Raw genomic sequence first — 20,282 nt, 5'->3', positions numbered from 1 at the left:
GTACTCTGCCACAATTCCCATTCACTTCATTTTGACTCCACAGAGTCTCAAATGGGAATTTTGCTCAGTAAGGACTGAAAGATCCAGCCACCATTTGTAAATACTTTGGGTTTATGCGTCACGGGACACATTTATGATGCTGTTAATAATAAATAATAATAATAACAACAATCCAATGAGAAACAGCTTAGTGCCGGAGCTTATTAGTGTGAGGGTTGCAAAAACTAACGCTCATACTTAAATAATTTACAAATGGAAAAAATGGTCTCTTCATTTTCATTTTCATTCATAATTGATGTCCAAATGAGAGACATTAGGCAACTAATATTGGACATAACGCTTCATTTTAAATGAACACTTTTTAGTGTTTTACACCGTAGGATACAAAAGCTACATATGTATGACAACTCTCCAGAGGTTCCACGGAGTCTTTATTTGTAGCTGGTTTTTCCACCCATGCTTGTGATAGTGCACTAAGGACATGGAGCTCCTGTTGGAAATGAACATTCCTAGAGCACTTACTTTTCAGCACTGCCCCACTCCCCTTCCCATTTATGAAAAGGCTCTCTGCTATCATCTTTTTCCGCATTTATTTTAACACCAACGGGTGTAAAGGAACCCTGTTTTTATTATTATGGAAGTTTGCCAATCAGAGTCTTTAAAAACTCATTTTTAATTTTCAGATTGTTGTCAGAGAGATAACCATAAGATTTTTATGTCTGTTCAACTGATCTATACTGCAACTGATTGATTTTAAATTTGTGAAGCTGACAAAGCAAAGTGTTTGAAAACTGACACAGTTTGCTAGTCCTCCTTTATGGATACTCAATACTTCACCTTAATATATCAGATGATGTGTGAGTCCTATACAGAAACATCTTTGCAAGCCTAGGAGTTTTCTGTGAGTGATAATCCTTATTTTACCCTCTCTTAACTTTCTATTCTCCGTTTTTCCAAGGACTCCAGCCACGTATGGAAGTGCTCTCCCTGAACCCAATCAAACCAGTTCAACGTAGGTGAGTACACGAGGAACCCTCACAAGAAGGATGCAGTAAACAATGGACTTGGACTGGTGAGGGCCATAAAAATTCTGTGTCTGATTCCATTCCACTATAGTCGGTGGAAATGTTGCCCCTGACTTCAGTGGCAGTCATATCTACCCCTTAATTCTTCCCTCTTTCTAACTTACTTTCTCTTTCCACCCATGTACTTAGCTGTTTGTACACCCAATACCTCAGCCCATGGCTGGGAACGTAATTATCTCTCTAAGCACTGCAATGCCCGCCCCTCCTCTCACCACTAGTGAGAGTGGAAAAGTCTTCTCACAACATGCTCTCCCATCCTTAAAGAGATTCCTCTTCTAATCTAAATGTTAACGATTACATCTCAAGTGAACTATGCAGATGAAAAGGGCCCTGCTTGGACAGGAAAGAAAAAACATTTCAAAAGAAGTTGTAACTCGCAAGTTTCAAGTATGCTAGCAACCTGGCTAATTTAATGATGCTTGTAATAAACCAACATGTATGCGCACCATTGCCCTCTGTTGGATGGAATCCGAACTGTCCAGATTTTCATTATAGTTTCTCTTTTAATAGCTAGTGCAGATTCATCTTTGACTCTAGAAATAAGAGACTGATGCTTTTTGGAACTGAAGGGTCTAATCATCTATCCCTGACATAGCTGTTAAGGCTTGAGGAGCCACAGTTTCCAGTGTAGCAGAAACCATCAAATTCCTAAGTGATCACGAACTTATCACAATATTAACAAATTGTTTCTTACTTGTCACTGACCCAGGTATGTGCACCAAACTATGCTCACTTTGGCCCTTATTTGGGAAAGCATCCCTAGTCAGGAAAGGTGCTTATTCCTATTGAAGTCAAGGTTACTTAAGCCCATGCTTATAGTAAAGAACACGCTAAAGTACTTTGCTGAATTGAGGCCTAAGAATATGGAGGTTCCAAAAATGCAGGATGAAAGTCTGATCCGGTATCCGTCCTGCCATTTTAATAGTTTTGTTATATTTACAAATGTGTCTCATGTCCACTGACAAAACATCTGGGTGCTTTGTGGTTCATTATGAAACAAACTATCCACTTGGGTAGCGACAGACCCTTAACTTAGTTGCTCATTAAACGCACAAAAGTATTTTTAAAAAACCAAACCAAACTAAACCAAACCCGGGGAAACTTCATTCCAATAAATTAATAGTAGAACCGGTCAAAAAAAAAAGACTATCAAATGAACATTTTTGCCCACCAGAAAAGAAAAATGGATTAACCAACATCAAAATTTTAGGAATATGGTGATTTTGACCATTTAGTTAATGATTTTTTGGGGGCATTACTGAATTTAAAATGAAATTAGACATTTTGTGCTTCATGTCAAGTTTTGTAAACCAAAAAATTCCAGTTTTCCTTTTCAGTTTTGGGATTTTGTTTGAGGGAGGGGGATGTTTCCTCTTATTTTTCCTCTTTTTACCTTTTTCTGCCTTTTTCAGAAAGAATAGTAATGTGACAAAAATTCATTTTTCACATTTTCCCCCTGCTTTCTAACTAGTGAAAGACAGAAAACAGTAAGAAAGTGTTGAAATATGAGGAAAAACCTGCTTTCCAACTAGAAAAAGGGGGAAACAGTAAAAATGGCTGACAACTAGGTTTTTCCCATCTCATCATATTTTCTACCTTCCCCCCTGCTTTCCAGTGGAAAAGAGGTAAGAAAAAGGGAGAGAAAAGGGAACAAATCCATGAAAATCCAAAATCAAACTGGAAAACCAAAAATTTTCAGTCTCCAAAAATGAAAATAAACCACAAAATGTTGACACATCAATGTGATAATAAATACTTTCATCTGAAAATGTCAAAATGTGTTGGATTGACATTTCTGAAATGAAAACATTTTTGGAACTTTTTGTTTTGTGAAAAGTTTCAGTATTTCAACTTTTCATCCTTATTCAGGATGGAAACAAATGTTGAAACCTCACAAATTTCTTACCTGCTGGTATGATTAGCCAGCTATATTTACGACAGTGGTTCTCAAACTGGCCGCGGTTCACCGCTCCAGGCCAATGGGGGCTGTGGGAAGCAGCGCGGGACAAGGGATTTGCTGGCCGCCACTTCCCGCAGCCCCCATTGGCCTGGAGCGGCGAACTGCGGCCAGTGGGAGCCGCGATCGGCCGAACCTGCGGACCCAGCAGGTAAACAAACTGGCGCGGCCTGCCGGAGGCTTTCCCTACGCAAGCGGCAGCCCCAGTTTGAGAACCACTGATTTACAAGGAAATATGCAAGCTTTATGTGGTGCTCTTTGTGTTCCCAAATGACACAGAGCAAATGAAATAATAATAATAATACCTTGCTTTTATTTAGTGTTTTTCCTCAGTAGAGATCAAAGTGCACTACCAAGGAGATAAGCACCATTATCCCCATTTTACAGATGGGGAAACGGAGGCATAGGGAGGTGACGTGACTTGCCCAAGGCCAATCAGCAGGTCAATGGCCAAACCAGAAATATAATCCATGTCTCCCGAGTCTCAGGTCTGTGCTCTACACCTTAGAAATGCTCTGTTGATGGCAGTGGAAAGTTCACTCTATATTATATCTGATGTAATGGATAAATACTCCTACAATGGATCAAAATGGGAGAGGCTGGTCTCTCAGTAGTCAGATCCCAGATCATTCGGGCCTTTAGACATAACCTATACTGTGAAGTGTATTTGGAAGTGAATAGGTACTGTAGCCAGTATGTGCACATCTAAAACATGTAGGTGAGGTCTGTAACTGACAAAGAGCTCAAAGGGCAAGAACAAAACCATGGAAATAGATGTCAGACCCAACCTGGCCTTATTTTCTTTCTTGTTGCTCACCATTCCCAGAGAAGTTCTTATGGGTGAAACATTACTGAATAACATAGCTGAACAAGCTTGCAGGAGGAACCGGACAGACTCAAAATGTTTTTTTTACAAAACAACAATGAGGTCATATTTCTCTTTAATCGAGGCTAATAAAATTATGCCTTAGCTACATCAGGCAGTTTGATGCTGCAGACATCATTACCAAACTAGATTTTTTAAAGTAAACGTATTCACTTTTCATCATGTAGTTTGCATTTAAGAGTAACCCTGTTTATATGCTTGGCCACACAATCAGATAAGACCTGAAATGCCTTTCCTAACATCTCACAAAGCTAAAGATAAAGAACATCTTGCATATAGCTCTATGCACAATCAACTTCTAATAATGCTGTTCAGCAGAATAGAAGAATGTTTACAGACCTTTCACACACAAGTGAATGGGAAAAAAACCCTTCATTTCCAAGGGGGAGATGAGTTTAATGGAGAGATTATAGTTCCTTTTAAAAAAAATAAAAATAAAAATCTGCCTTTCCGTGAAAAAATATTGGTTGATTTGAACTCTCCCCTGAGGCCACTTTTGGCTCTAAGCCTAGAAAGTGGTTTTCTATAAAGATGACGGGGCTGATCCTGAAAACATTGACTCAAGGGAGTAGCGCTTACTTGAGTGGGACTGACTCACATGAGTATGGACTGAACAAATTGAGGTTTGCATCTGTAAGAGAAATGCAAAGCAAGCTTTGCTGTGTTGCTAGGTTCCAGCCTAGGAATGCCAGCCCGGATGAGGTTTGAAACTGATTTAAAGCATTTTATCAACAGGAAGCAAGCCCTCAGAGTGACTAGAGGGGGCAGAAAGCTTTGGTATTTGGGCCGCTGAGCTGTTATTTTCCAGTAGGCGCCGAGTGTTCCCTCTGTCTCTGAATATTTACCAACTCCGTTTCTGTCTCATTGGAACCAAAAATAAAAAATGATGCTGCTGCACAAAAGAATGAAACACGGTCTGGGCAAAGAGCGTGCAAATGAAAGACAGTCAATTAGACAATCACAATTGTTTGTGATTGTAGGCCCCAGGGACCTACTATGCAGACACAGAGTGAGAGACAGTCCTTGCCCCAAAGAGCTTGCAATGTGACCAGACAAAGCAAATACTGGAAGTATCATACATCTCTGGCCTTGGAACTGAACCATGCTCTCCGAAGACCCAGTTAAGTGCCTCTCAAGTTAGCAGGACAAAGTGCTTGGTCCTATTTTTCAGTTTATTCTTCCTTTATAGGGTGACCAGACAGCAAATGTGAAAAATCAGGACAGGGGGTGGGGGTAATAGGAGCCTATATAAGAAAAAGACCCCAAAATTGGGACTGTCCCTATAAAACTGGGACATCTGGTCACCCTATTCCTTTACCACATGCTCCTATCCCAGTACTCTGCACTCTAGCTCCACCCTGCAGGGAAGCAGATTGTGAACTGCGTGCACTGTGACAAGTGACTGTAGCAGTGGGTTTACTGTGAAGAAACAGACACAGAGGGCACCGTACTGAGAGAGGCTCTTTATGACAGCAGAGGCAGCGCTATAGGTATATGCTCCTAGCCATCGCTACTTACACATTGCAGACTGGATTCCCTACCTATTCATTCACCCCAGTGTAAGTGAGACTAATGCCATTGGAGTTACACCCACAGTGTAGTTGACAGCAGGATCAACCCCTCTGACTCCATCCTCTGGCACAGACCATCATGGATACATCTGTGGTTGCCTACCAGAGCAGCTGGCAAGCATGGGGTCAATGGATGAAGCACACAGAAAGGGACTCTGGAATCAGGTAGGAGGGAAGCTGCTCTTTGTTGTTGGCCTCCAGCAGTTTTCATCCATTCGTCCCCCCTCCCCCAGCCCCATGATCTAGTTTTCTCTTTGTTGGTGCATGTGGGGAAACTCCCTGCCACAAATTCACCACAAATGTTTACAGTGTTTGAGTGTATGACACCTCGTGTGTAACTTGATACTCAGCATTGTCGTAGTGGGCACAAAGTACCTGATAGAAAAGGCCCTATGGAGCAAACCAGGCACCAGCATCTAGAAGTGGGTTACTGGACCAGTTGATCTCAAGGCAGAGAGTTGCTGAACTGTCTTGAATGCAAGTCGCAGCTGTGCAGCTATCTTAAGACTAGGCCTTAAAATCCACTGCTGAGGTTTCAGTCTTGGTGCTACGGCAAAATTATCCAAAACACCAACAGTATTTCTCTGCAATTTGCTGCCATGGGTGATCTGCTTAAATTTTAAAATTCCCACTTCCACTTCATCTGTTCTCAAAAGTCACCGATTCATTTTCCAAACACCCATTGAAGCAGCTGTGGAGTTATCATGTGCATGGCTTACTATTCTGCATGAAAAACGAAGGACTAATGTGCAATTTAAGCATTCTTTTTTCACCAAGACTGTTATTATATTATTTTCAACACATCATTTACTCTAATATTTTAATAAATGGCTTTCAAGACTAAACCTGGTAGTTACAACAAGATAATGTCTGATTCTAAAAATCATTAACCTCTAATATGTGAAATAATCAACTTATAGTGTGTAAATATATATATCTTTTAAAAAAGCAATTGTGTAACTTCACACGACTGCACTGAAACTCCTCAAAGGACAAAAATGAGCAACAATGTCTAAGACATCTGCCTACATTTTTCACCTATCAGATTTAGCTTCATTAACTGCTGTGAAGAGAATTTAGCTAATTGACTATGGATTCAACAATGGGTTTATTCACCAAAAGTCTTTTTTTTTAAGGAATCCCAGAGGAGTGATAAACTGTCCACTTGTTCAATCACACCCTGTGAAATCAAAATGTAAATATCTGAGAAAACAGATTGCTGCTGGAAGTGGCAAAATGTATATGGGACTTGACTGGGAGTCAGTGGTACATCAGGGCCCACAATGCATTTTCACAAGGAGCATTGGTCTCTGAAGAGACCTAATTGTTGGCAAAGTTGAATGAAAAGAATTAGGTAAGGATAGATGTTTGTATAGAAAAGAAGACTGTAGATGTGAGAGAAAGGCTGGTCTTATGGTTCAAGGCCATGGACTGGAGTCAGAGAATCTCCCTTCAGTTCCCCCTCCAAAAATGGGGATTATAATACTTCTCCTACCCTTTGTCTGACTTTGTCTAGTTAGACCAGTGGTGGCTAACTTGCGGCCCATGGACCACACAAGGCCCATCTGGGTAATCTGCTGGTGGGCCACCAGACAGTTTGTTTACATTTGCCCGGCCACCCGCAGCTCCCACTGGCCGCGGTTTGCCGTTCCCAGCCAATGGGAGCTGTGGGAAGCAGCGGCCAGCACGTCCCTGCAGCCCACGCTGCTTCCCACAGCTCCCATTGGCTGGGAACGGCAAACCGCAGCCAGTGGGAGCTGCGGGTGGCCGGGCAAATGTAAAAGAACTGTCTGGCGGCCCACCAGCAGATTACCCTGTTGGGTCACATGTGGCCCATGGGCCACAGGTTGTCCATCACCGATTTAGACCATAAGCTCTTGGGGGCAAGAACAACCTCTTGCTATGTTTATGGGTCCCAATCCTGGTTGAGGCCTTTGGGCACTAGCATAATACAGTAATAATAGGCCAGATTATGATCCCCTTACTCATACTGAGGACTGCCATAACTCTTTAAGCACTTCCCATTTACTCTAGTTCATTCTAGTGGGAGCGATTGAGAAGTGAACTACTAACCAGGGTAAGAGTTTCAGAATCTTCACCCAAAAAGTCTATCTGTACAGAATAATCGCACAAATCTCAGAGACTTTAACAGATGTTACTGGTGTGGCTGAATTCTGTGCAAATGTTTAAGAAAAAGTTTCTTTGGATATTTCAGTAGATAATACAGAGACACCTTGCTGATTAATATTTAGTGCCAGAATTTAATACTATAACTGTTCAATAATGAAGTTTTATTTCATTTCTATTCCTGCCCCATTATCAGAAAGTAATAAGCTTTTCTAATTTGAAAGGGAGCCGTCATGGTTTTTATAATGAATTGCTCATGTCTATATCTCCGAACTTAGATATGGCAGCCGCGAGATTTTTTTTTTTTAAAGGAAGGATCACTCTGAATGATTTGTTCACTGCCTTCTCATTGGTTAGTATTAAATTATTTATTGCCTAGCTGGCTGGACTCAAATCTAAACTTTCAAAGATCAGGCTGACACAGGAATTGAAACCTGTTTCAAGCCCCTTTTAAAGTATTAATCAGTACCTAGCCCCAGTGAAATGAAATAAGGTGTGGAAATTGTTGCTTTAGCTAACACTAGTGCATAAGAAGACATCATTTATGACGGCTCTGTCAAGCCAAAAAACATGAAGAAGGAAGGCATCTATAATATGCTATTCAGGGTGTGGCAGCTGATCTGCTTGGATCAATCCTGAACACTGTCATGCAAATATGAGTTCTGATTTATTTTGAGGAGGAAGGTAATTTACAATATGTGGAATGTAAAAAGTCACATTCTCATTTTATTGTGTTCAAAAGCAACTGTTTTAATCAAAGACTGTTTATAACAAGGCTGATAGAGTTACCGAAACAGATTTTTTTTTATTCATATACATACAGCCCTTTTGTACTTTCAGCTTTTAAGACCATAAAAAAGGATAGTAAAGATGAAAGAAGTAAAAAGAATGACAGAACTAACTCCTGTGAGCCACAATCTATGTCAAAGCAGAACTAAAGTGATTGACAGCTTGCATTAGTAATGAATAGAGCAGGGAAAAGCTGCCAAGAATCCATAACAAGGTTAAGCCTTCCAATAAAGAATTACATTAGCCACAAATCCTAGGTGGAACTGTGTGTATACATTTGCAATGTGACTTTAACCACAGTACTGCTACTACTGCCAACTCTTATCCAGACCTTACTGCTAGTTTTAGTTTTGGTCTGTGATGAGTTCTGGCTCTTAATCATACCTATATGAAAAGTACAGATACCACACTGGGAAAATACAAACAAACAGAAGAAGAAAGTGAATTTTAATATCACAGTCCTAATGGTAACCATAAAAGAGTTTTGAATTACTGGATTCAGAACAGCTCCCCCTCTCCTTCCAAAGTGTTCTTACACATACTTGACATATGTAAGGGAATTCTGCATCCCATATCCTTGATTTGTGCATGCAACTCCCACTAACCTCAGGGCTGGGAAGCTATTTTGAAAGCGTGATATGATCCTGAGAATACAATACCATACAATCTTCTTAATATTCAAAATCCTTGAATTCACGTGTCACTATAATTCATAATTTAAAGTGAATATACAGTGTCAGCAGGGGTTTAATGCGGCACTTATTATACCAAAGAATCCAAGCATGTTTGTGAGAAAATACCTTCATTTCCCCTTTTGGGGTGGACACATAATGGCAAAGTTTAATTCTACTTCTGTCGCATATGGCCTGGAACTTGGGTGCATAACACTGAAAATCAGCTAAATTGTCCATGCATGCATGTATAGGAGCAGCTTCAGATTTCACATGATGCATTTTAATACAGTTAAATATATTTGGGAATGGAACTGAGCTTCTAGGACCCGATGTTAACAGAACTGGGAGCCAAGTGTCTATTCTGCCTTAGTGCCAAGGAAATACTATTGGAATAATTCTGTATTTGTTGACTGCATTGTGGATTATGATTTTCAATCACTTTAAGAAGGCAAAAATCCAAAATACACAATGACAACTATGTAGACAATATGTAGAGCTGGTCAACATTTTTGACTGAAAAATGTTCCCATTGGAAAATATGTTTTCAACAAAATTTTCCTTAAAAACAGCAATTTTGATTAAACAAACACCAAAACTCTGTTTGAATCAACATTTTGAAACAAACCAAAACCTTTTGTTTTGATTTGACTTGAAATGCAGTTTTCATTTCAGTTTTCCATTTTCAGGTTTTGAATTTTTAGGTTTTTTTCCTCTCTGAATTCTCTCTCTTTTTTGTTTTCCCGAAGGCGGGAAAAGGTTAAAAAAAGTGTGCAAAAATCGGGGGGAAATACTTTTCACACCCACAGGCAGAGTGTGTGAGAAAGTTGGATGTTTTGGCAATGGAATGTACACTATAGAACACTTCCAATATTTAAACCATTTTTTAAATCAGAAATTTTATAAAGCTAGAGAGTGAGGTGCTGATTTCTGCACTGCCTTGCACCACATATGGTCACACACACTACATAGATCCTCTGTCCTTTGCAGTGGCCTCTTTGTACTGTTCTGGTGGTACATAACTTCAGAAGCCTACTGCAGATTTACTCGCCATGGGGGAATCTCTGGGTGGCATACAGCCAATATAGCCATTCCTGTGCCACTGTTTAGAAAAGCCCTGAGACTTCTATAAGTTGTGCAGTGACCAAAATGGACCCTTGCTATTCTCAGGATGGCGAAGGGGGAGGGCGTTATAAACCTGGCCACAATGATGGATTGAGCCCTTAGCAAAGTAGGTGTAAAACACAACCAAAATCAGAATCTTCCACACACTTGTAACAGTGGTAGAGTTCTGAACCCATTATGCACAGATGTAAATGACTATACAAGGTGCTAAGCAGTGGAAGATCAGAGGCTGAATGTAACTGTACAGTGTTGCTAGCAGTTGTATATTAAAGCAATTAAGGCATAAATAATGCCATACCTCCCTCAACATGACATTATTATTATGCTGCCCTTGTGGGGAAAGGTGGTCTTGTGGTTATGCATTGGCCAGGGATTTAAAATCTTGGGTTGAATTCCTGGTTCTCCTACAGACTTCCTGTGTGACCTTGGGCAAAATATTTCTGCTCTTTGTTCTTCAGTTCCCCATTTGTGAAATGGGGAGGACAGGCCTCTCTTTGTTCATAGGGGACTTATGTGGTGATAGTAAATACATTTATGATTGTCAAGCACATAAATATTATTGATAACAGGGGCCACAGAAGTACAAAGAAATGAATGAAAACACATTAGCCCTTAACTTCACTGGTACTGCTGTTAATTATATATAAGAAGTCACCAATAGCAATAATGAGCAATCATTCTGAAATACGGTTTTCTTTTTTGAAAAAGAAAACAGTATTTCTATGCAAATTATGAATTTGTGGGATACATTCAGACCTCTTTTCAGATGCAGGGACACACGCTATATTTCTGGACATGTGAATTAGGTCTCTCAACACGGAGAAATCTGTCTAGTGAAATATTAATTTAAGCAAATGTTGAAACAAAGGAGTCCTCCTGATAAATTAAAACTGGAGTGAAAAATTCCAACTGGAGTGAAAAAAATAAATGTTCTCTATATTTCATATTAACCTCTAATCAGTCTGAAATCTGTTTTTTGCCTAATATGAGCTACTTTTATGGCTGATGATTTTTTTTTCATTTGCGTAATAAATCACTAGATTGATTAAAAAAAAGTATTCAAACTATTTTGAATTAAAGATCATCTTGAAGGACGTGACACTAAAAACAGAGCTAAATCTTTTGGCTGCATCCATTGCTAATTATGACATCCATACACATTATGAACAAGAGGATGTTTCCTCCAATGATAAATAGACCTGAATATCCTTCCCAACATTCACTATAAATCACAAAAGACTATTAATAAGCAGTCAGAAAAAATGACAGTTATTACAAGAATCTGCTCCCATACTTTGCCTAATACTATCAGTGTCATGTTTAAATCTGACATCTTAAATCTTCTACATGAAAACCCTTTAAGTCAAAAGGCTCAGCTATTTTAAACAGAATTTTCTAGGCCTGTTATTTTGAATGACAGCAAAGGAAATACAGGATCTTTAATCCTGTAACTTTATCTGACTGAAAATCTTGCCTGCCAGCTAATATTTGCCATTCCCATCAACACCAAATTAACGGCCGGATCTTGCAAGATAAAGAGTGGCCATCCCTACTGAAAGGTGGCGAGCACCCTCATGCGCCATTGATTTCACTAGGAGCTGAGGATGCCAAGTACCTTGTGTGACTGAGCCCCGAAGGTAGTCATGGGAAAGTGATACAAGTAAAAGGATCACATTCCCATAGGCACACTGGGAACCGACTTGAACCTAATCCCAACTCACCTTTGATTTAAGAGGCAAAAACTAATTGTGGTTGCCAGGAGTAAAACAGTCTTAACACAGGAGGCCTTATAAAAGTGTTACTGTAATACACTGTACTAACCATGACACTGTGTGCATTTTTAATCCAGATTGAAAGAAACAGGAATGCCAGTCCTCTGGTATGAATAAAAACAGAGCCAGTTAAAATCTGCCCAGAATAGAACGGAAAGCAAACATACAAATTCCCCAAAGAGCCAATCAGGAGACAGAGAAAGTCCATTGCTCTGTAAATCTGAAGACAGAGTGGGTTTTGACATTAGGATGCTGACAGACTTCGAAAATATACATTGCCCAATGAGTTTATATAAAACAAAATACCTGGATCAGCCTATAGGGTTAGCTAAATTATATCTTCATTGACCCTGGTCATTATAACCAGTGGTTAATCTGTTTTCCTTCTGAATTCTGACATTCTTTCCTCACAAGTGAATGTATCTAAATCACTCATGTATTTATTCCTCAAACTAATAAGTGGCTATTGCATCAATAATGAACGTTCGAATGCATGGAGATGGGCAAACCCTGCAGAGACCTAGACCGCCCAAGGAGATGGAAGAAAATAAGCAAGGTCAATTCTCTCTCAAACTTCTTATTGTTTTTAATTTGACAACCATGCCTTTAGTAAGGTGCAAATGTGCTTTTTACACATCTGCCCAGGCAGCTTCAATCTCTGATATGGTGTAGCATGGTGGTTAACTGCCTGTTGTCTGAGACTTGGGAGTTCTCTTGCTTGTAAATGACGAAAGTCAGAGATGGTGTATGGCTCCGACAGCAGAGAAATTGGGAAAAAGTAAACAATTATTTATTTTCTGTATTAATTTATAGACTGTCCGTCTCACAATCTGAACCGCAATCTGAACTGTATTGCAGATGCCACAGAGAATGAAACAAAATTAGCCCAAGCTTAGATTCAATGCTCAAAAGCTGGCTAAAGAAAATCAAAGCTTCCACAAAAATGGAAGGCAGAGCAAAACAATCAAAGGTGGGCTAACCTTAATAGAACAGTCCTGCACCAAGCTGCTATGACAACCCGAGGGGAATTCTGATGGAAGGAGATCAGGAGATTGGGTCTCAAAACTAAGAAGTCTCTGCCCTAGATGTCAGACCTCAGTTGTTTTGCAGGGTGTAAGCAGACCGGGGGGAGGCAGGACACAGGGGCATGTACATGCACACACACCCCAACAAGATTACTCTGTGTATCACAAGGACTTGTTCTGCAGAGTTTTTAAGCTCTGTAACTGTCATTGAGGATCTGAGAAGCAATACATAGTTCTTCATACCCTTGGAACAAGTTATCATGACCTCGTACATCCAGTCTGTTATTTCCTTCTTTATTTTTAAAAATGAAACAATCCTCAGATGATATATCCCATATAAATCAGTCACTCAAAGGAAGCGTAGAGAAAATGTGAGGCTCACAGCCTTCATTTGGTGCAGAGAGAAGAGCATTAGTGCAGAGTGCTGTTCATCACTTACATTTTCCCAGGCTGAAGTGCAATGTTGGCATAGAAAGTGGTTCCTTGCACCAGCATACTGGCAAGGGGAGTTTCACATGGCAGAGTTCTGAAGCTGAAAGTTTTACAGATAGTTTTGAAGATGAAAGGAGTTTTTTTTTTGAAACCTGGAATTGTAAATCAGGATTTATCATGTAGATTACAGATGGACTCCAGAGCACCCATTCGGATCCAGGTTTTGAACAACACATGGTGCAGATCAGGGTTTAGACCCATCCTGAATATAAATTTAAAATAAATGCAATCCATGGAAATACCATACATATTATAAGGTGATGGCAACTGTTTTCCTCCACATACAATGCAGTGTGTTTTGAGTATATGGCGAAATACTGTAGTGATGACGAGCTGGCATCTATGAGTTCAGTGTTGACCTGTCGTCATGCTCAAGCTGAGGACGTCTCTTGTTCCTGAAGCATGTCTGCCTGGCCCTTTTAGATTGTATTCATTATTTATTTTGCTGGGACATGGAAAAGAGCACTCCAATCCTTTATCGGATCTCACTTTCCAAACATCTATTTGTTCTATCTATACTTTAAATGACGATGTGTAACTCGTTTTGGCACTAACTCTATTCCATAAATCTAAATAATGATTAATTAATGTGATGGCATATGGAGATCCGGACTCCTGGATTCTATTTCCAGCTAAACACTGGATTCACTGTATGATTACCGGCTAGTCACATAGGTCAAAATTTTCCAACTTGGATGCCTCAGATAGCACCTAAATCTAGAGCTAGGTACCAATTTTCAGCAATGGCGAGAACATGCATCTTTCACTGATTATTTTAGAAGTTGAAGGTGTTCTGCACATCTGAAAATCAACCTGCTTCTGTAGATGTCGGCTTAGGTGCCTAACATTAAGCAACCAAGTTTGAAAAAGTTGGCTTTAAACCTCTTTGTGTCTCAGTTTACCCAGTTGCAGAACGGATATTATAAAAATATCTACCTACCTCCTAGGGTGTTTTCATCACCATTATTGTAGCTGTTTCCTTAGCACAACATAACTCGCTGCCAAGCCAGCTCTATGTAGAACGTTCAGCTGTCTGACTCATATGATTCCTTTGTGTGATTCATTTATATGGGATACATCTTCTGGGGTTATTTCATTAAAAAAATAAAGGAGGAAATAAAACATTGGATATACAGGATAAGAACCTGTTCCGCTGGTATGAATAATTACTGAGACCATAAAACTAAAGTGAATGTTTAAAGAGATCTCACTAAGTTGCTATACCATAACCATATTTACAAAATGTATCTGAAGCTAATCACTCGTGCAGTTAAAATGGAGTCAAATGATGAATAACAAATTAACAATGGGTTTCTCAATGGGATTTTATTTTTTCACTGGATGGGGGTTTAGCATCATTTCATAAAAATAAAATCCATGCAGGAGAAATGCAATTACTGTAAGGAAGAGTTTTACCACAAGTAATGAATGAATTTCTTCTGTGTTAGGACATGAACTTACACAGGAAAAGCTCTCAATGCCTTCAGTGGGGATTTTCCCTTGAATAGGGAATAGCAAATCAAGTTCTTTGTGAGTACATCTTCTGGGTGTGTGTCTTGATCTAATTCTTTCCCCGAGTACATTGCAGCGGATTTGTAAGCGCTAACAAAATCAACTTTTCTATTGTGATTTGATTATTTATTTAATACTATAGTTTATTCATTTTGGTTTATTAATTTGTTGGTCTGATGGTTTTTATGAGCCGCGATTCGGCATAGGTCTCTCTCTAGTCTCATGTTTCATATAGATATGGGAAATGAAATGTAAGTGTGATACAATTATGGTTGTATGCCATGCAAGACAATACTGTAAATATGACAACAGCCCGAGAAGCTGCTTAGCAAAATGATCTCAATACACAAGGCAGTGTGAAAATGTAAAAAGAATCTATAATGACAACAAAGATTAGCCATTTGCTCTCTAACCTTATTTACAGAAGCAATCAGAGGTATTCAGGTCGAGTTAATGACCCTGTCTCCAATTAATTCAATTGTCTACAAACAACACTGATGCAGTGGCTGTCTCAGAGTCTGCCACACAGTCTCTGAGGGAATACATAAGACTCCATTAAAAGTGACAATAATAATGCATTTATTACTGAAACACTATTGTATTATAAATAAATTCCTGATGTTAAATTATGCTCCATGCTTTAACAGAAATTCAATTACTGAAATAATAAAAAAGACGGTGTATTTGCCAAGTGCTTGGACTATAATTTGGCTGCTTAGTTACCAGCAGTTGGCTGTTTTGCAATTTCTTCTTCATAGAGTATTTCTTTTGAATAAATGCCAGGCTTTTTCATACAAATTTTATGAACAAGTTACAAAATGAAATTTTGAGCTTTTGAATCCAATTATGAAAGACATAACTAAATCTATTATCGGAAAAAAATTCTTGAAAGCTCTTCTTGCTGTTGTTTGGCTCTCTACAGTAATTGAGGTAAGCACAGGTGCTGTTCATTATAGGCCATTGTGCGCCATCTGAATTCTGGGAACTGTGGAATTCAGATGGTTTAAACTCCGTTTATGTGAATAACAAACAGGCGTGATTCTGAGGTTGTTTGTACAAGCTTGCACAGAGCTCATTTGGGACTCCTAAGACACCTGCTTACCCCTTTCAAGCCAAAACAGTATCATTTATGCTCTGGCTATTCTTCCTATGACAATTTTGCAGAAGCAACATATTTCCCCACCTTCCCGCCTCAGGCTGCTATAAATGGTAGAAATACCAACAAAAATATAGATCCATATAACAATTATCCAGTGTAATAGGGACAACGGAAGCTTTAAAGCAGCTTTTTTGCTTGACAGGATTCAGGCAGGGAATACCTTGTAAGAATATAAGAAGCTGATTCTCACTGTTAGCATTATTTCCATTCCAAATCGGCTTCCTGAGGTAGAATGTCAAATGTAAAATAGAGTTTATTCCCGCCCCCCACCCCCCCGGGCTGTTTAGCAGCAGTTTGGTTTTTTTTCTGTGGGGTTTGGCCATTTATTTCTCTTGCTAATATCTCACCTATTGTCTTTAGATGTTTTGCATGTAAGATATGAAGAGATGCGTGCATTGTGCATCCTGCCAATAGAGTGCAATGAAAAACAGCTGATGGTCTTCCCATTAGATCCCCTAGGTGTACTGAACCATATGGCAGCATGCATGTTGGTCCTGATGCTCCAGAGGATTGCCAGCTCTCACCTCTACATATTTCAAAAGGTGCTGTCTCAACTATATGTTACTGCTGACTTCAATTATTTACTTTGTGCTTTTATTTGTTGATGTACTGCAAGAGCTTATTAGCAGAGATGTTATCAAAAATACCTGGGGATGGAGTGGGAAGAGGGTGAGGAGGGGGGAGGAGAAAGGGGGTTAAAGCCAGACAATCCACAGAAAGGAAATGTGGGAGAAGAGCTCCTGCTAGCTCAATGTTGAACTCCTAAGCCACTTTTTCAGTCACTGCCTGCCATGCAACTACGGATGCAATGGTACAAGCCGTCTTTGGAATATACCAACCTGGAGTGCAGATGCCAACATGTACCACAGTTCCGAGGCTGGCATGTAACAGAACCCTGAGAATGGGACACAAAACAACCTGCGTTCTGCACCATGGGCTGATTTGTTGCAACCTGATAAATTGGCTTGTTTCCTAGATTTACCACTGTTGAAAACCATACAAACCATACACACTTATTGGAGCAGGTGCTAGTGCAGGTTGAAAGCCAGCTTAAGGGGCAGAGAGGAGAAACATCTCAACGCAGTAATTAAAGAAAACAAAGCTCTTACCTTGAGGACTGAACTTCAGGAAGAAAAAGCATGTGCGGAGACTGGGGGTCCCAATGGGTGAGGATTTAATTGTATTTCTTAATCAACTATCATCTAATGCTCTCAGGATAAACACTGAAGATGACCCAATTTCCACAGGAAGAGCCTACAGGCTTCTAAAGAGGCCTTGCGTTGACAGTGAAGGACAAAGGCAACAATCATATGCACAGTGTTTGACTTTAGTGATGAATGGCAGATCGTCGTGGCAGCAAGGAAGAAAGCAAGTATAATAAGGAGCAGATTTGTTTCTTTCCAGACTTGGGGTCAATTAGCCAAACAAAATAAGGAGGGTCCATTCACCAATCCAAAAAACATTCCAGGAACTGACTGCTCAGGCAACTTTCTTAGACTCTGCTAAACTTTGAAGGAAACAGAGGGACAAAAGTCACATCTACTGGCCTGTGAAACAAGCAGATGCTTTGTTGGGAAAGATGCAGGTGGATATTATGCAGAGACTCTTCAGCTGTGACTCTAACACAAAGCTGAAATACGAAGGGGCAAGCAAGAGGCTACAGAAATTGTATAGGGTTCCCTTTTATCTCCAGGGCTGTGCTTTGTGTCACTAGGTTGGCTTTAGTTATTTGGGTTTAAGGCGGTCTTAATGGTGACCAGAAATGAGGTTTAGGCTACATTTACACTACAGGGGGGAGTCGATTTAAGATACGCAAATTCAGCTACGTGAATAGTGTAGCTGAATTTGACGTATCGCAACCGACTTACCCCGCTGTGAGGACGGCGGCAAAATCGTCCTCTGCGGCTTCCCGTCGACGGCGCTTACTCCCACCTCCGCTGGTGGAGTAAGAGCGTCGATTCGGGGATCGATTTGTCGCGTCCCGTTGGGACGCGATAAATCGATCCCCAAGAGGTCGATTTCTACCTGCCGATTCAGGCAGGTAGTGTAGACCCAGCCTTAGATTCTGCACCTTGTAAGCAAACAGAAAAGTAAATGCCTGCAACAGCTCTGAGAGAGAGATTAGGGTAATTGTGTTGCTGAATCATAGAGACAATTTGGAATTTTGCTGTATTGTGTTCAAATTAAATCTACACATTTAGCACATTTAGTCAGTCAACTTAGACACTATGCAACTGTGCAGCAAGGGGGACAGAATGAGGATCAGGAGTAAGGAGCTTTCCACCAACCTTGCCTGGCTGGTGTAATCACTGTTAGGGTCAGGAAAGTGCTGCTTCCTCATTACCCTCCTCCCCCCAAGTGTGCACAGTGCTTTCAATGGGCTAGGTAGGATAGGTGGAACCATTGCTCCACTGCCCCCTCCCACCGCAGTGCACTGTCAGGAAACTGCTGTGTGAGGGGGAGTATGCCCCTCCCTTTAAAGAAATGCAGTGGCGTGAGCACTCCCCCTTGCACCTGGGGTAGCTTCGGAGGCATAATGCTCCATACCACCCCCTGATGCACGGCTGTGACTCAGGGCCACAGTCCTGACCTCGGTGAGAGACACAAGACAAGACTTGGGATGCCACATGAAGGGAGGGGGGAGAGGAGGGAGGGCAGTTGCAGTGGTGGTTTGAAGAGGGGATTTGAAGGAGGAGAGAGAAAGGATGACGCTGAGCTCTGGAAGAGGGGCCCAGTGTTGGGAACAGGATGACAGAAAGTATGCTGTGGTGAGAGGTTTAGGACGGGTGGATGGGGTTGGGGAATATGAAAGCAGCGACGTAGGAGGAGGCAAGATAATACAGAAAGGTTAGGTTTAAAAATTTGCCAGTTGCGTTAGAGAATGAAGCGCTCACTTCTGCTGCCCATTGACTCATGCTAAATAGTACCTCATTCTGCAGGAGCTCCTCTGGTTGAGATATTACTCAGTATGACTAAGCGTAGCAGACAGGGACCCTTACAGACCTTTATCTCAGTGCCTTCAGCAGTTCTAAGCAGTCCACGTAACGGGTATAAACAGCGAGGTAAAGTTACAGAGCTAGCTAAGGCAAAATTAGAAAGTGTGACCACTGTACTCCAGGTTACATAGCTGTGTGAAGATGAGGCATTTGGCTTTGGTGTAGTTAGAAGACAGGAAGCCAGGGGGTGGACCCAAAATATGGGATGATGCAATCAGAGATAAAGGGGCGGAAAGTGACTTTAACAACACCAGTACAAACAGGCAATTTAAACTGCATGGGGAAATTTAGGCAGGCAGAATGTAATTACCCAAGTTGAAATTTGGCCAGGACACGATGGTTACCACAGTTAGCTCTAAACCTTACAAGAGTGCAATGACATCTTTAATGAGTGTAATGGCCAGGAGCTCCATTTTATATCTCATCTGAAATATGACACCTCCAGCAGCACAATGTCCCCTAACGCAATGCTGGGGCAGTGGTTCAATACTGAGTCAGAAAAGACAGCCATCTGTCATTACCACTTCCTGCAGCACTTTGGTGATCTATAAAGCACGCTTATCAAGTAAGGACTGATGTGGCCCAATGCTGCTTAGCTTATGAAGGTTACAGAATAGCACACAGTGATATGGCTGTAGGACAATATACTATATAAATACACTTAACCATCAGTATCCCTAGAGCGACTTCATGTGTACTACAAAGCAAGCGTAATGAAGGAATGTTGAAGACACATCCATTGGCACACATATAATGGGGTATTACACTGAACAATCATAGCCCTAACAATTTGCAACTCTTCTGTTTATTGTGTGCATCATACAAAGGTACAGACATGACAACTACTAATAAATCCAACAAAAATGGAGATCATCCAAAGTTCCTGTATCAGATATTAAATATGACTAATGTTGTTTGACAGCGCTCCACAGAAGGTGTACTGGAGCCTCACTTCTTCCTTATCATTATCACAGAAAGAGAAAAGTAAAGCACTGCAGGAATATAAATAATTTGAAAAGCCTCATAGACAATATTCTACTGTGTGCCTCATTTGCACTTAAAAAAAGCTGCCCTACAGACCTTATGTACTTTTAAGATTCATCTGAAAGATGAAG

The 20,282-nt window shown here is 40.5% G+C and overlaps 1 protein-coding gene across 1 annotated transcript in view; it reads right to left on the bottom strand.

Moving 5' to 3' along the window:
- AFF2 (AF4/FMR2 family member 2) overlaps window positions 1–20,282 on the bottom strand; it is a gene marked incomplete in the record, with an annotated part of 408,588 nt that overhangs the window by 47,325 nt on the left and 340,981 nt on the right.

The sequence above is a fragment of the Trachemys scripta genome, chromosome 9 (assembly GCF_013100865.1).
Source record: "Trachemys scripta elegans isolate TJP31775 chromosome 9, CAS_Tse_1.0, whole genome shotgun sequence".
Lineage (NCBI taxonomy): Eukaryota > Metazoa > Chordata > Testudines > Emydidae > Trachemys > Trachemys scripta.
This window is presented reverse-complemented; position numbering and strand designations above follow the sequence as displayed.